The sequence below is a fragment of the Lissotriton helveticus genome, chromosome 10 (assembly GCF_964261635.1).
Source record: "Lissotriton helveticus chromosome 10, aLisHel1.1, whole genome shotgun sequence".
In the NCBI taxonomy this organism is placed as follows: Eukaryota; Metazoa; Chordata; class Amphibia; order Caudata; family Salamandridae; genus Lissotriton; species Lissotriton helveticus.
This window is the reverse complement of record NC_136071.1, coordinates 363,291,606-363,309,167: the sequence shown is the minus strand read 5'-3', so window position 1 is coordinate 363,309,167 and position 17,562 is coordinate 363,291,606.

Here is a 17,562-nt window from a genome sequence, read left to right as displayed (position 1 = left end):
GGATAAGAGAGGAGAAATTGGGAAAGCTTAAATCAGGACATACAGTCACCCAGAAACCTATAGCTTATGATAAAGGAAAGGTCGAAGAGAATATTGCACAAATGGATAGGCAGTTCCATTTAGAGACGGACAAAAGTTATGTGACTCGACCTGAGACTGGTAATATTTTGGTTCCTTCACTTCCAGGTGTAATACGCCTACCAGATGCTGACAGCAATTGTTCTAAGTATTGTACTTCTTCCTGGCATTGCCTTCCTCTCTACTTTGTATCCTCTCTGTGCAAGAGTGGTTAATCAATCAATCACTGCATTTCTAAAGCATGCAACATACCCGTGAGGGTCTCAAGGCGCTGGGGGGGGGAGCGCTGCTTGGTTAGAAGATATATATAGTGTCTCCTCTGCACTGGGGACTACAAATCAATAAATCATCAACATATTGCAACAGAGTACTGTTACATTGGAAATGTGGCAGGTCATTCTTTATCACTCTGTTGAACATGGTGGGGTACACGCAATACCCTGGTGGTAAACAAGACTATAAATCCAGTGTCCTGCCATATGAGAATGCTGTCAGGTGGTGGCTGTCTAGATGAAGACGAATGCTGAAGAAGGCAATCTTTAAATCAATAACTGAAAAATACTTGCCATCTTGGGGATTATTTGTCAAGATGATGGAGGGATCAGGGACATTTGGGAATTCTGGTGCCACTATATTATTCAGAGGGGCGCAGGTCTTGAACCATGCACCAAGTATTACCCTTAGCTTTCTTAACTGGGTAAGTCAGGGTGTTGCAGGGAGAAACTCCAGGGTAAATAACTCCTTTTTCCAGCAATGTCTACATAATAGGGGTAATGCCCTCATCTGCCTCATTGGACAGGGGATATTGCTTCACCCTCGGTAATAGGGCTCAACTTCAATGTAATCCAGAAAGGTGCCGCAGTGTGGACAAGACCAAAATCGTGGAGACCCTTCATCCACAAGGTGTCTAGAATTTGAGACAGTTCTGCTTCCTTTACTGAATAAAATATTCTGCTTGGTGTCGGTGTTCTGACTTCTAACACTGTCCTCAATGGTATGCCCTCTTGAAAAACCACAACTGTTTTCTTGGGGTCATCATCAAACAGTTGGTCATCCAGTATATTCCTAACCAATATTTCTGACTCGAGAAAGATATCACATGACCACAAAATATTATTATGGTCACTTGCTATCAGAGCACAATAGTTTGATGTTATTTCCAAGGTTTCTATCTGCAATATCAACTTGGCAATTGATAACTCAGAGCCTTGCCCTCGATGTCGAAAAAGGAACTCTTTGTGCAATTGAACCTCCTTTCCCAGTAACTCTGGTGTGTCCGCTACGATAATATATACTGCTGTAGTGAATGCCTCCAAATCATTAGGTCATGCTCTGATTTGGCCTCTTTGGAGGAATCTACCATTAGTGCCATGATTCTGGAAAGTGTGCCCCCTAGGGGTGGAAACAATCATGGTACCAACTGGTTCAAAATGAATGTTCATACTTAATTTGGCCATGAAATCTCTTTCTAAGAAATTAGCTGGGGCAGCTGGAGAGAACACTAAACAGTCATCAATGTGTCTCCCCCTTTTTCCATCTCCACTGATTTGGTAAAAGGAACCCGTTTTACTTTCCTAGAGAATCCCTGTGTGTCCATTGATCTATTCGAAATTGGAAGGCCTCTCTACCTTATACACAATTTGGTTGCTCCTGTATCTATGAGGAATGCATACCACTATTAGTTGATTACTACAGTCACAGTAGGTTCCTCATCTGGCCTCTGCATTACTGACAAGACTGGACACATGGAAACGCTCTGTGGTATCACTAATTGTGTGTATCCTCCCACAGGATTCACCTGAAATGGATTTCCTCTCCTTATAACAACTACATCTCCTTGTCCACTTTGGAGTGGAGTCCCTGCTTGGTAGTTCTGCTGAGGTGGTCCCTGCTGGGCTTGGGTCATTGCTTTCAGCTGCATAATTTGTGAGGGGGTCTCGGGCACATATATTACTTGTGGATTTTTGCTGTTGCTGCACTGTCATATTACCTGATTGACTATAAACTCCCATTCTTTCCTTTTGGCCATCTCATCACTTTGTGTTACAATCTTTAATCAAATGCTCAAACTTTCACAATAATAAAATACCTGATCCCTTCTTGGATGACCCATCCTACCTCTTCCTACTCATCCACATCCTACTCTACTACTTCCCTGTGTCCCTACATCATACTGCTGCTATGCGTGCTGCCATTTAGTGGCCCCTGGGATGGTTCCCACAGACTTTGCAGTCATCTGAGTGCCCGCTGTTACTCCAGCACCTTCCATTTGTCCTTTCTTCACTAATTTCTGCTTCACCAACTTGGGAGCTGGTTCCTCTGCCATCGCCTGCTTGTTTTTTTCTTTTTCTTTCTTTTTCTTGCAAAAATGGATTATGTGTGCTGAATTTCGGTCCCAGGCTTGGCTTCCAGTGCCATTATGTTACCTATCCTGAACTTCAGGAGCCAACCCTTTCTTGACTACATTATAAAACAGTACAAAGGCACCTCTTGTCACTTCCCAGCCTTGACCTGCTTCCTGGGTCCATTTTTCTCCATTCTATTGATGTATTGAGCGAGATCCTCATTTAGTTGCATACACTGAGTCATGAGGGATCCAATCTCTAGTCTATTGGGGTACATTTTCCTCAGCTGATCCCACACTACAGATTAAATGGAGACCCATCACACCTGGAATCACTGAGGGTTACATTTCTAGCTCCAGCCTTTTTAAATACTGTGTATATTTCAATCGCTATGAGGGAACTAAGCAGGCTTTTTACATCCCCTCCTGCCAGGGTGATACCTGCCATTTTTTCTTTCAAATGCCCTGATCTATTTCCCTGGTCCCTATGTAAGTAGTGACAACTGTTTTCTGATGTTTTCCTTGTCTATTTCTGGCCAAGCAACATAATGTGGTGCCCCGGCCCCTTACGTAATGGGGGCATCTAATGCAAAGGGGTGGTGGCCTGCTGGGGATGGTGCTGTCTGACGTACTTATGCCATATATGCAGACATTTTCTCATGTAAGAGTAGTCCCAATCTGGTTCACCCTCACCTTACAAAATGCAATCTTCAGCATTTTTCATGGCAAGTGGGTCAAATACCCATCTTCTGGGCATGGACTTATCTGTCAAGCTAACCGCTCAGTCCAGTCCGCTAAGTTATCTACAGATGGTACAACTCTGTGGCAGCTATTTTCTCTTTCAGCGACGGTCTCACTGGGAGTGAGGTCTGTGCTGTGTGAATCTGATTGGGCACTAATTTGCTGTGCTGGTCTGTTGTGGAGTATCACTGGGGTCTGGCTGGCCATGGAAGCTTTCAAATTGTAATCGCTCAAGCTCTGTTGCTCGAGGCTTCCTAATTCTAGGGAGCACATCTTGCTCTCTTTCCCTTGTGTCAGTCAGTTTAGACAGTCTCTATGTGCCCCTTGTGTGGTCTAGGTCAATGAGTAGCCTCTCTTGGATAATATAGGTAGGGTGACTTGCTTCTGGGGTTTGAAGAAGTTCACCCATGCCCTCCACCCGCTGATGTATGGATTCTATTTCATCCGCTAGCTTCCCAAAACTTCCCTAAACTTGTATGGATTCGATTCTGCACGCTAACTTCCCAAAACATCTCTGAGTGTGTCCTGTAAAGTCCTGTAAGCCCTTCTCTCCTCACTTTACTTGTCTCTCTCCTAATCTCACAGCATGATAGCGAGTCCTGCACATTCTCTGGTGAGACTATTACAGTTGCCCTTCTCCTTCTGCCAAGGGGGTGAAATATCTTCAGTCCTTCTATGCTCCTGTTACCTTGCTTGAGATGTTGACTGTCGTGTCATAACTACACAACCTATATACCTACACAAACACTTCCATTTCGCATGTTAACGTTTGAATAGTGACCTTTGTAACTCATTTTTCTTGCACATAAGTGTACTCAAAAATTAACTGCTTAAATGTACATCTCTTCGTAGGCACATTATCATCGTTTAGAACACTCTGTACAAGGTTCACGGTACTCTGCACAAACTGCTATATGGATTGTTGTCTGTTAGGCGACAGCCCTGGGTGGGTGGAATAAACACGATGCGGCCAGAACAGATCTCAGGCACTGAATGCATATGTTAGTTTAATATATAAACCTCTTGAGGCTTTGCTTAGGCAGAGAAGCATTTCAACAGGGTTGTGGTGGTCACTCTGTGCCTGAATTCTAGCCCAGCTGGATTCCATCCCTATCCTGAGAAAGAGGGATGCCTGCTTTACATCAGACCTGACTGGCGAAGGATACATGCACACAGGTAAATGTGGAGTTAGACCACTCTGGGGGATCATGCAGATTACCACACCTATGCTTATTAGAATAGGCAAAGCTAGCCAGGGATATAATTAAATCTATTTATATACTTTAATGAAATTGTACAATAGTTGAATTATTTATCCTGTTCACCATTTTCGTCTTGCTGGTGACATTGGTTTGCTTCATTCAATTAATCATTGCAGCGCATATATTTTACACAAGATTCCAGTTGTCTCATTAAACATTCGAAACACCTCTTGTGTGTTTCTAGTGCACCTCTTTGGGCATGCCTTAATTACAAACTACAGGGCAAGATTTGTTTCCACAATTTCCTTGGGGCCATTAGGGTTGTCATGTTCTGAGTTTGCGGACACCATCAGGTACCCATGTAGGTGTATGGGTACAGATGGTGCACTGTGAGCTATCTAGGAATCAGGTCAACATATTCTGTTGTTATGTGTGGAATCAGTGCTCATAATTTTGACACTTATGTTGCCCAATTGCACAGTCTTACTGAGAGTGTAGGAACCGTACAACAGAATGGAGTATTGTGGAGTGTCAAAGGGGGAATTGTCATAGAGTGGAGTGTCGTGGAGTGGAGTAAAGAGTCGTAGAGTGGTTTAAAGTATTGAAGAGTGATATAAAATAGAACGGCATAGAGTGGAGTGGGGTACAGTAGAGTGGCATGAACTGGCATAGACGGGGACAGAGTGTCAACGAGTAGCACAGAGTGAAGTAGAGTGTAAAGCAGTGGCTTAGAGTGTTGTGAAGTGGTGTGGAGTGGCTTAGAGTGGAGAGGCATAGAGTGGAGAGGCATAGAGTGGAGGGGCATATATTGGAGGGGCATAGAGCGGAAGGGCATAGATTGGAGGGACATAGAATAGAATGGCGTAGTGTCATAGATTCAGGGGAATATAGAGTGTTGTAGAGTGGAATAGAGTGTTATAGAGTGGAGCATCGTCGAGTGGATGGGCGTAGACTGGAGGGGCGTTGATTGAAGAGATGTTTAGTGTTGTAGAGTGGAGTGGCATAGAGAGACGTAGAGTGGAGTGTTGAAGAGTAAAGTGTCCTACAGTGGAGGGGCATAGATTAAGGAAAAGAAGAATGAAGTGTCATAGAGTGGAATAGTGTTGTAAAGTAGAGGGATGTAGAGTGGCATAGAGTGGTGTGTCATAGAATGGAGAGATAGTGGGGTGTAGAGTGGATGATTGTAGAGTGGAGGGGCATAGAATAGAGGTGCATAGAGTGGAGTAAAGTAGAGTAGAGTGGAGTAAAGTAGAGTAGAGTGGCCTAGAGTAAACTAGAGTGGAGTAAAGTGTTGTGGAGTGGCATAGAGTGGAGTAAAGTGGTGTAGAGTGGAGTGTCGTAGAGTTGAATGTCATAGAGGGGAGTGCAATGTAGTGGAGTGGAGTAAAGTCCTAAAGTAATGTGGCATAGAGTAGAGTAAAGTGGCATAGAGTTAAGTGGAATAGATTGGATTAGAGTGGCCTAGAGTTAAGTGGCATAGAGTGCATAGAATGGTATAGAGTGTCGTAGAGTGGAGTGTCATAGAGTGGAGTGGAGTGTCATAGGGTGGAGGGGTGTAGAGTGGAGTAGCGTAGAGTAAAGGGGTGTAGAGTTACAGTGCAGCGGTGTACACTGAAGTGGTGTACAGTGTAGTGGCATACCGTGGAATAGTAAAGAGTGTAATGTCGTAGAGTGTAGAAGAGAAGAGTGGAGTAGAGTGGAGTGATATAGGGTGGAGTCGATTAGAGTGGAGTGGCATAGTGTAGACTGTAGTAAAGTGTCATGGAGTAGACTGACAATGCATGGAGTTATGTAGAGGTGAGTAAAGTGGCATGGAGTGGCACAGAGTATCATAGAATTTCATAAATTGGCATGGAGTGATGTAGAGTATTGTAGAGTGGGGTGTCATGGAGTGTCATGGAGTGTCATAGAGTGGGGTGGCATAGAATGGAGTGGCGTAGAGTGGCGTGGCATGGAGTGGAGTAGAGGGGAGTATCTTAGGGTGTCTTAGAGTGTCCTACAGTGGTGTAGAGAGGAGTGGCATAGACTTTTGTAGTATGGAGTGTCATAAAGTGTGTGGTAGAGTGAAGTGGAGTGGGGTAGAGTGGCGTAGAGTGAAGTGATGTAGAGTTGAATTGTGTAGAGTGGTGAGGCATAGTGTGTCGTAGACTGGATGGGCATAGAGTGACATAGAGTGGAGTAGAGTGGAGTGGTGTAGAGTGGAGTATGCGTGATGTGGTAGTGGGTGGACTGCATCTACAGACAACACATTTTCAATTAAAATTACCATTATATTTGCACAGACATACCATTTTAACTGATAAACTATACAGTATACAAATGATGATGTGTGGAAATGGCATCACCTAGTGTAATGAACTGTTTTGATCATATTAAAATATTTGTTTCCAGCTCAAAAAAATGTGCTTCATGTGTGCTTTCCTAATTCTGATATATTCTGAAATGTTTGCACGGGTCATTTACAGATATATATTTTTTTTAATTTATTTGTAATCATTTTGCAAAAATATACAGAGGTACATTCTAGTGTGGTCCATCATATATAACATCATACGTCGGAAACAGAAGCAGTGATATCAAAGAGTTGTGCGTGTTGCAGATATCAACAACAATTTACAGGCCTAAGGGATCCAATCCAGCAAGGGCAAGAACAAGTCAGTGTTTGTAGTACAAGCAGGACATATACAAACTCTGGGGAAGAAAAACCAATTCAAAGCATTACAGAGCGTTGTAACAAAAATCCTGGGCCATTCATCTTTCTTGATATCAGTGCAATACATCCCGGAGCTCCAACTATAGCGTCTCCACAAATTGTATGATATAGACTGATGAGACCGTACTATGACATTAAGGTCATTTCCACTCCACCCCCGTTTTTTTTGGGGGGGAAAGTGCCATGCATTGATCCTTCCGAGTCCGACTCCGCAGTGCTTAGAAGGTAAGTTTTCAGTGGCCCCCATATATCTCTAGGCCTACCTGCTATCGGTTGTGTTTCAGCATTGATGGCAATTTGCTCTTGACAATATACTACATCATTGAGCCATTTCTTGAACTTCGTGGCTCTCCTCCTTCCCCAGCGGCATGCCAATCGTCGTTTCGCCAACAGTAGGGTGATGTCTAGGAACTTTCTGCATTGCTTGGGCATTTGCATGGTGTAACCCAACAGCATAATTAGTGGATCTCAATTCAGTGTGACCCCTACCATGGTCTCAAGAGCCGTATGCACCTGCGTCCAATATTCCCAGACACCAGGACACTCCCACGCCAGATGCATAAAGCCAGCTCCTGCCCCTCTACACCTTTCACATCTGTCGTTGTCAGTCAATTGAAACCTGTATTTCTTAGCCTGCATGTAATACAGTCTCTGCAAGAACCTATAATGAATATTTTGAGTCTGCAGCTAGCTGATATGTTTGCTGTAATTCCACAACAATAGCTCCACTGTGCATCAGAGACCTCCTTACCCATATCCTCGCCCCAACGCTTACGAGCTGATCCCTCATACCCCTGCCGCTGCGCCCTCATACTACAATAAATGCTAGATACCAAGTGTGTCCCGTTTTCTGATCCTACCATACAATGCAGTCGAGATAAACTCTCAGACTCCCGAGGAAAGTCCGGTAAGACTTCCCTCATTCCCTGTCTCAACCGTACATAATAAAAAATCTCAAGTGGTGTGGGAAGTACATCGCCAAAAAACAAGTCCATGGACCGAAATTGCCCCCCCAGGAAGAGATCGCCCCAAGTAGTTACTTTAAGGCGCCGGAAAAGTGCTTGGAAGTTTTCCTTAAGTCATCAGCATAAAGTGAGATCGCGATTTGTCGCTGAAAACATTTAAACGCACTATTACGATGAAGTTGTCGGAGCCGACACGCTAGTGGTTCTATCGCAATAGCAAACAGAATAGGGGAAAGAGGGCACTCCTGCCTGGTACCCCGCATTATAGAGAGTGAGGTGGAAAGATGACCATTTATAAGAATTCGAGCGGTAGGTTGAGTGTAGAGTAGTTGCACCCATGTTATAAATAATTTAGGGAATCCCATTCTCTGCAGAACTGCAAATAAATATTCCCATTCCATCGAGTCAAATGCCTTTGAGGCATCTAAAAATATCGCAGCAACCGGAAAATCAGGTGCCACAGTCTGTATCAAAGAAAACAGAGTACGCAAATTGTGATTAGTAGACCTGCCAGGGACGAATTCAGCCTGATCCGGAAGGATAATCTTTGTCATCAGGAGGGACAAACGAGTAGCTAGTACTTTAGCTAAGATCTTTGCGTCACAGTTAATGAATGACAGAGGGCAATAAGAGTCACAGACCGTGGGATCTTTACCAGGCTTCAAGAGGTACGTGATCACTACTTCTCGCATCGAACGAGGTAGGACCCCTATCTCCAACGACTCCTCAAACACCTCTCGCAGCATCGGGGCCATAATGTCAATGTAGCATTTGTAGAATTCAGCGGGCAGCCCGTCCAACCCTGGCGCTTTCCCGTTCTTAAGTGACATTATCGCCTCCCTAATCTTATCTAGTTCTAACGGGGCGCTAAGGAAGTCCTGTGTATGTCGCTTAACCAACAAAGGGATATATCCCCAAGGAAGCCGTCAAACCCCACCTCTCCCACACTCTGCGTGGTGTATAATTGACCATAATGCGACGCAAATATTTCCAAGATTCCCGCAGTGTCCTGACATGATCCTCCCTCTGGCTTGCTAATTTCCAAAATACTAGTGCTGAAACGTGGGTTTCTGTTTCAGTTCAGTTTATAAACTTTATATCGGTTTGTTAAAAAAAACATAAAAGTTAGCCAGCATATAAAATAAACAAGTGACAACAGCCATATCATTAAAAGCAGGGACTTAGGGCTAGCAGCCGAGAGAGATGGCTGCAGCTTAACTGAGCTCCGCTCCGTTCCTGGCCGATTAATATTGTACAGCCTGTACTCCCGGTGGGACTTCCTGCCACAGAGCCCCCGCGATACCCTGGCACCCCTGTGAAGGCTACGGACTGGCATTGTTGATTGCAACAACCCCCCCCTCCCCCCCCGGGCGACTTTATCTCTCAGATGCCTCCGGGACAGAAAGCAGACAAGATGGCGACTCGGAGTGCCTGAGGCGGCTCTCGGACTTTGTCTCTGCGCCGCGGCGCCAGGGTCCGCCTCCCCCCGCCCCCGGCTTGGTTCTGCCCGCGGTTCGTGCCGGGTCGCGGTGCAGGTGATTGCCGGCGCCCTGCGGTGCGGACGGGCGGATTTCCTGTACGTGGAGGCCCTCGGGAGGTGCGGAGGTCGGCCTGGGGGCGGTCCCTAAATCGAGGCCCCGGACTGGGGCCTGGCTGGAGCTTCGTGTTACCGGAGGAGTGACGGAGGTCACGTGTGTGGGTCCTGCTGCGACCCGGAGCGCCCCTGGACTGTGGAGACCCGACTGGAGGGACTCGGGGGTCCCCCGCAGGCAGGCTTCTCCGTTTCTTTGTACTCTGGGCTCGGAACAGCACCGTGCCATCCGGGCGCATGAATGCTGTACTTTTGGGCCTGGACCGTCCCGACTGCGTGAGGTAGGGAACCCGCTGGCATAAGTCTGGCAACTGCGGGTGCCTTTTGGGTGTACTCCTCCCCCCCCTGCCCACTATAAAGACGTTGAAAATGGGGAGCTGCTATATTCTGGCCGTTGGATGCAGAGCTCGGAGGCGGCCCTTGGAGGACATTTAGGGGGCGTCTGTGCGGATTTGATCCCCCCCCCCTGGCCCCTGGTTTGGCCTTGCGGACCCGTGGAGCTACTGGCCCTGAGGGTGTACAACAGTGTCTGGGGCGAGATGGTGTTTCTCCCCCCCTCCCGGTATATTGATTGCTGCTGGAAAATGTGACTCGTGGCTGGAGTCTTGGAGTGTGTGGCCACCGCAGGGGGATACAGTGCGTGGACGGCGGTTCAAGAGAGCAGCTACCACCGGTGGGCGCTATATGGACACATGCTGTTGGTTCATGTGGATTCAAAATTGCTTTCGGGGTCCATAGGAGGTCTCTAAGGCGTAGTGGCGAAGCTGGCTCCTGCGCTATATACGAACAGCGATCTAGATAGCGATGAACCGTCGTTGACGCTACTGCAGCGTTCGTGTGCTTCTCCTCCCTACCCTTCCCCCTAACGCGCTATTACGACGACTCCTGAAATGGCTTCAGGGGGCAGGGGGTCAAGAAACAATGCCCAGAAGCAACTGTCTAAATTCGCGTGGACCAAGGGTGGAGATAAAAGTAACTCGCCGAACGCAGATAAGAGGGACTCAGTGGCTGCGTCACAATCAGAGCCGGAGCCGACGCTCCATGACGTCATGGCTGCCATAGGTGGTATGCGCACGTCAATAGACTCTGTTTCAGTAGAGGTCTCCCTGCTGAGAGCTGACTTTAAGCAGTTAAATGAGAAAGTGAAGGAGCTAAAAATACCTCCGAACGTCAACGTCAAATGTCCGAAATGGAGACCAGACAGCTCCGTATGGCACAGCAGCTGGACGACTATGAAGGGCGGGCCCGTCGAAATAATATAAGAATCCTAGGTGTTCCGGAAAAAACAGAAGGGCCGGGTGCAGACCTTTACGTAGAGGAATTAATAACTAAACACTTGAAGCCCAAGTCCCTCTCGGCTTACTTCTCTATAGAACGGGCTCACCGGGTTCCAGGAGGAAGGCCAAGGCCTGGGGCCCCACCGCGACCTTTGATTGCCAGAGTCTTTAATTTTAGGGATAGGGACAGTATCTTGCAGACCTCGAGGGCTGGCCCGCCGCTCAAAATCGACAACTATGAAGTGTCTTTCTTTCCCGATTTTACTGCCCGAGTCCAGGCGCAGCGGAGAAGTTTCCAGGCAGTTAAACGGGAGCTGCGCAGCAGAGACATAAAATATGCAATGCTTTTTCCGGCAAAACTGAGAGTGGAAAGGGATGGTAAAACATGGTTCTTTGAGTCGCCGGATGCGGCCTGGGACTGGATGGAGGGCTGGACAAAAGTCAGAGGCAGGAGTGGCAATCGACGGGAGAGGATGGAGCAGAGAGGCGGTGCAGTCCCAGACCGCACAGCAGTGGAGCATACGGTGGAATCCAGTGGTTTAAATGAGCAGGAATAAGTTATCTTTTGACTCATTGGGGGCCAGACGTCGGGGACGCACGCAGGTGTGGCGGGCGGGCTGGAGGGATGATGCAAGTGAGGGCGCAGATTTTTTGAGACTCTGCTAGGTTTCAGAAGACTCTGGGTATATAATATGTTTTATTTGCCGCTTCTTAAGACATGTCATGATGTGTGGTATGAGGCTATGGTTGCGTTGAGGCTGTACCTTATAGTTGTCAATTTAAAAGGCCATTGAACGGAGGGCTCAGTTCCCCTTTGCGTTTCTAGCATGGTTAAGAGGGGTTCAGGCACTCTGCCGAGTTGCGGGGTGGGTCATTCTATATCCACAGGCAGGGGGGCAGGGAGGGGGGCGAGAAGAAGGGGGAAGACAGTTCATAAGGGGGGAGGGGTGGGGAGTTTGTTTTTTGTAAAATTGTATTGTTCTCTGAAATAATGATGACAATGTATGAAGGGGTCTTCAGCTCTACTTTAAGTTTAAGTTATGGGCTTGGATTCACTGCTGTGATATATGAGGTGCATGCTGAGAAGATTGGTCTACAATACTGGCTTCATGCTGATGGCAGAAATGGTACTGTGTGCAATGCTGCAAAAGTTAGTATCCCCCTGTCGGCCCCGGTGTCTCCTATGACTTTGATTACCTGGAATGTCCATGGATTAGGGGACAAAATTAAACGAGGGTTAGTGTCACAATGCATACGCCGAACAGCACCTGCTGTTGCCCTACTCCAAGAAACACATCTAGTGGGTTCTGCATGTAAGGCATTGGACCGTTGGGGTTATAAAATGGTGGCACACTCAGAGTTCTCTACTGGCTCTAGAGATGTTGGCATACTGGTTCGCAAAAGGTTCCCACTAATTCTTCAGCAGGTATGGAGAGACGCGCAGGGACGATTTGCTGCAATTTCATGCCAATGGGAGGGGAAGAGATTTAATATAGTGTCAGTATACATTCTGCCAGCCCTCCACTCTGTGGCACTACCGGCCCTTAGTGTATTCTTGTTGGCATTACCAGAGGGTGAACTCATTATAGGAGGCGACTTTAATGCAGTTGTAAATGCTGAGCTGGATCGCCATCCGAGCAAGCTGCAGGGGACGGGGAAATCCCGATTAAGTAGTTTTCTGGACGCGCTTGGCCTAACGGACGGGTGGAGATACAACCATCCTACTGACTGTGGATATACTTTCCACTCCGGAGTTCATGGTAGTCTCTCCTGTATCGATTATTTTTTCCTCTCCGCCGATAGCCTTCCTTACTTGACTGAGACGCGGATAGGGCCAAGGGGCATCTCTGACCACTCGCCGGTTGTTCTGACATACTCCTCACACGTCACGACGTGGAAGCGAATCTTGCCGATTTCTCCTGGGTACCTGCAGGTCCCTAAGATTCGAAAGGAGCTGATTGCAGTCACGAAACACTATTTTCAGGAAAATGTAGAATCCGTACGATCACCGGGCATCCTCTGGGAGGCCTATAAGACTGTGCTGAGAGGGCAGGCCATTGCATCGATAACGGGACATAAGCGGGCAAGTAGACTTGAGTTGGATGCGATGGAAACCAAACTGATCGGGCTGCAGTCGCAACACGACGCTGACCCCACGGTGGAGACGGCACGGCAGCTGCGCATTAAACAATGCGAGCTCAATGAACATCAGCGGGAACAGGTTCGATTGAGGCTCCAACACAGGCATCATACTATCTATGAAATTGGGGATAAGGCTGGAAAACTTCTAGCCTGGTGGTTATATCAGAAAGAAAGGGCTCAGAAGACGATAACACAACTTCGCACCTCCCAGGACGTAGTAGTCTCTACACCAGTAGATATTGTCGACACATTAGCTGACTATTATGAACAAGTATACACCTCCACTTCACGTTTCACGATGGAAGAGGCTCAAACTTATATGAAAGACATAAAAATGCCATCTCTATCGGAGGTGGATGCCCTGCTTCTAGAAACCGCTTTTACGAAAGACTAAGTAACTGCGGTGGTTCACTCCCTGCAATCGGGTAAGGCTATGGGACCCAATGGGATCCCTATTGAAATGTATAAGCAAGTGTCTGAGTTAATAGTCCCACACCTCTTAGCTATGTTTTCCGACAGTTTAAGTAGGGGGGAATTGCCGCGGGATCAGCGACTGGCCACAATTGTTGCAATACCAAAACCTGGCAAGCCCCGAGACGAATGTACATCTTACCGTCCGATATCCTTGCTTAATGCAGAGGCCAAGATTCTGGCCAAAATGATAGCTAATCGGATAACTCCGCATCTGGAGACATTGATCCACCCTGATCAGTCCGGCTTTATGCGAAATAGAAACACGGCTCTTAATCTGCGCCGGGTCCACGCTGTAATGGCGCAGACCCCAAATCTGTCGGAACCCGCGGTAATTTTGTCCCTGGATGCCCGAATGGCATTTGACATGGTTGAATGGCCTTATTTATTTGCGGTTCTCCGGCATCTTGGCTTTGGCCCCAATTTTTGTGCGTGGGTTAAACTACTTTATACTAACCTGCTGGCTCAAGTGGTAGCTAATGGCCACATCTCTAGGGACTTCCCGCTTGGTCGCGGCAGGCGCCAAGGGTGCCCCTTATCACCCTTGCTTTTTGCTCTCATTCTGGAGCCACTGGCGGCATGGATCCGATGGGACCCTAGTGTGAAAGGGCTTAATTGGACTGAGACATGGGAGGACCGCATTTCGTTATATGCGGACGATATCCATTTATACCTGACCCGGCCCAGACGCTCCATTATGATTCTCCACAACATCTTTGAAATCTTCGGACGAGTTTCGGGCTATACTATTAACTGGTCCAAGTCTGTTTTATTTGTTCTCAAAGGTCCCCCACCTCAACTTCCGGCAGGCTGGCAATTGATTATTACTGCGGACTCCTTTAAATATTTGGGGGTTTGGGTGACGCCTACTCAGGAGGCCTTTTTCTGATGTAACTTAGCGCCCCCTCTTGAGCGTTTGTGCGCTGACGTACAACACTGGCACACCCTGCCTTTAACCCTTCTGGGGAAGGCGACACTATATAAAATAAAAACACTGCCTCGGCTACTCTACTTCCTTGAAAACACCCCATTCTCTGTCCCTCAAACATACTTCAGGTCCATAGACACACTGGTCTCGGGTCTCTTATGGGGGAGTAAACCGGCACGCATCTCCCGACAGAATTAATTCGGGGCTGGCACGACAGCGGAGTTGCTCTCCCCGATATTTAATTATATTACTGGGCGGCCCAGTTGAAGATTATTAATCACTGGTTGCACGCGCCCCAGACCGAGCCCGCGTTTAAAGCTGATAGATATGATCTGGGTGGCGGTGGTGTACTAGCTGCACTTTATGACAAGAGGGGTGCCTCGGCCTTGCTTTGCCCCACAGCCCACACTGTTAAAATATGGTACGCGGCTCAGGCTCGCCTTAAGTGTAAAACGTCATTACACAAATGACTCCACTCTGGGCATCGCGCCAACTAGGCCGCTTGCGCTAGAGTAAGGGCTTCCAAGCATGGGATCTGATCGGCATATCCACAGTGGGGGACCTCTGGAAAAGAGGTGCCATACTAACGTTCGAGCAGCTTGTGGAACAATATGACTTGACCCTCACCGAAAGGTTCAGATATCTGCAAATTCGCCATGCCCTAGGATCACTTATCCAGCCTGGGGACGACGTCCCAGATTATACCCCGCTGGAAGATAGGCTCCTCACGGAGCACATGCCCAAAAAAGCGACCTCCCTCATTTATCGTAAGCTCATTAACAACCTACCGGACCCGACCTTAAAACTAAAGGACAAATGGACTGTGGAGGTGGCGGAACTCGACGAGTCAGCCTGGCAGACTGCACTTTCATCCCCTAGGGAAGCTGCTATTCCTTCCAGACTTTGACTGGTACAATTGAAAATACTACACCGAGTATACTATACTAGGGTCACATTACATGCGATAGGGAGAGCTGAACATAAATACTGCTTGCGAACATGCGGGGAGGAGGGGACGTTCTTCCACACCATCTGGGATTCCCCATATATCGCAGATTATTGGACTAAGGTAATGAGGACTATGTCACAGGTAGTTAATGAGTCAATACTCCCGGACCCTTAATGCTGTCTCTTAAATGTGTGGGAACCCAACGATCTCACTCACTCCACCCAGGATTGGATGACGATAGGAATGATGTACGCAAAAAGAAATATAGCTAGATTTTAGGGGGCCCAGGGGGCACCGACACTCAGGGATTGGTGTTCTGATCTTGATTTTGCAATGTTGGCTGAACGAACAGTATATGTAAACCGAAAATGCCCATGGAAATGGATACGGCTTTGGGGTGCATGGAACGAGTACAGAGGATATTTATGCGACCCCCCAGCGTTGGACAGTGAGAATGACTTGAGTAAGAGGGGGTAGGTGGGGCACTAACGGATAGATACAAATTACCCAAATGCAATGAGGCTTGAGGTTATTTTTCATTTGTTTTCCCTTTGTCTGTATTGTATCTAGACCAAGTGATTATCGATCTCTATATATGCACACAGTGATTCTATGTACGCCCTATGATTGCTTTGAGTTATAATAAAAAATGTTTAAAAAAAAGAAAAAGTGTATTCAAGCGTACCGCTACGTCTAGTTCATAGCAAAGACGTGATATTACACAACTTATTTAGACAGGAGGCTCAGCCACATTATTACGCTCTACATTAATATTGTACTAGTAAGAGTCGAGCTCGTAGTAGTGTTTTGTGTATCTCCCTTCTACAAAGTAGTTAAGCACACTGTCACTATCAGACTCTCCTCAGACTTGCAGCCTCTCCAATGTAGCAAAAGAAACACATTTGTTGCAGTTATGCCACTCCAATGTAGGTGCAAAATCTACTAAAACCAAATGCATGACGTTTGATAATATGTAACAGATTTGCTGCAATGGTGTGAGCTCCTAAATTGACAGTACAGTGACAATGTAAAATACTCAAGGAAAATAAACTTAATGAATAATTCATTGAAAAAAAAAGAAAACAAAACAGGGACTTAGCATACATTTGACACCTGGTAACAATAATAATTTGATAATAAATAAGTTATTAAAACCATTAGGAACAGCTTTTGAAAAGTCTCCTTCATTTCTGGTGTCCATATTATCCTGTCCCCTCTGTCTCTTGCTTGTTTGATCGCAGCAAACAGGGAAGCTATTAGTGTGCTATAGTCAAACACCCACTGTCTAACATAGTTATGGAGACCCAGAAACTTCTGCATTCATTTGACAGTTTCCGATTCCATCATCTGGCAGATGGACGCTGCCCTTCCAGGTGTAATACGCCTACCAGATGCTGACAGCCATTGTTCTAAGTATTGTACTTCTTCCTGGCAGTACTGAATTGCCTTCCTCTCTACTTTGTATCCTCTCTGTGCAAGAGTGGTTAATCAATCAATCACTGCATTTCCAAAGCGTGCTACATACCCGTGAGGGTCTCAAGGCGCTGGGGGGGGGCTGCTTGGTTAGAAGATATATATAGTGTCTCTTCTGCACTGGGGACTACAAATCAATAAGTCATCAACATATTGCAACAGAGTACTGTTACATTGGAAATGTGACAGGTCATTCTTTATTACTCTGTTGAACATGGTGGGGTACACGCAATACCCTGGTGGTAAACAAGACTATAAATCCTGTGTCCTGCCATATGAGAATGCTGTCAGGTGGTGGCTGTCTAGATGAAGACGAATGCTGAAGAAGGCAATCTTTAAATCAATAACTGAAAAATACTTGCGATCTTGGGAGTATTTGTCAAGATGATGGAGGGATCAGGGACAATTGGGAATTCTGGTGCCACTATATTATTCAGAGGGGCGCAGGTCATGAACCATGCACCAAGTATTACCCTTAGCTTTCTTAACTGGGTAAGTCGGGGTGTTGCAAGGAGAAACTCCAGGGTAAATCACTCCTTTTTCCAGCAATGCCTACATAATAGGGGTAATGCCCTCATCTGCCTCCTTGGACAGGGGATATTGCTTCACCCTGGGTAATAGGGCTCAACTTCAATGTAATCCATAAAGGTGCCGCAGTGTGGACAAGACCAAAATCGTGGAGACCCTT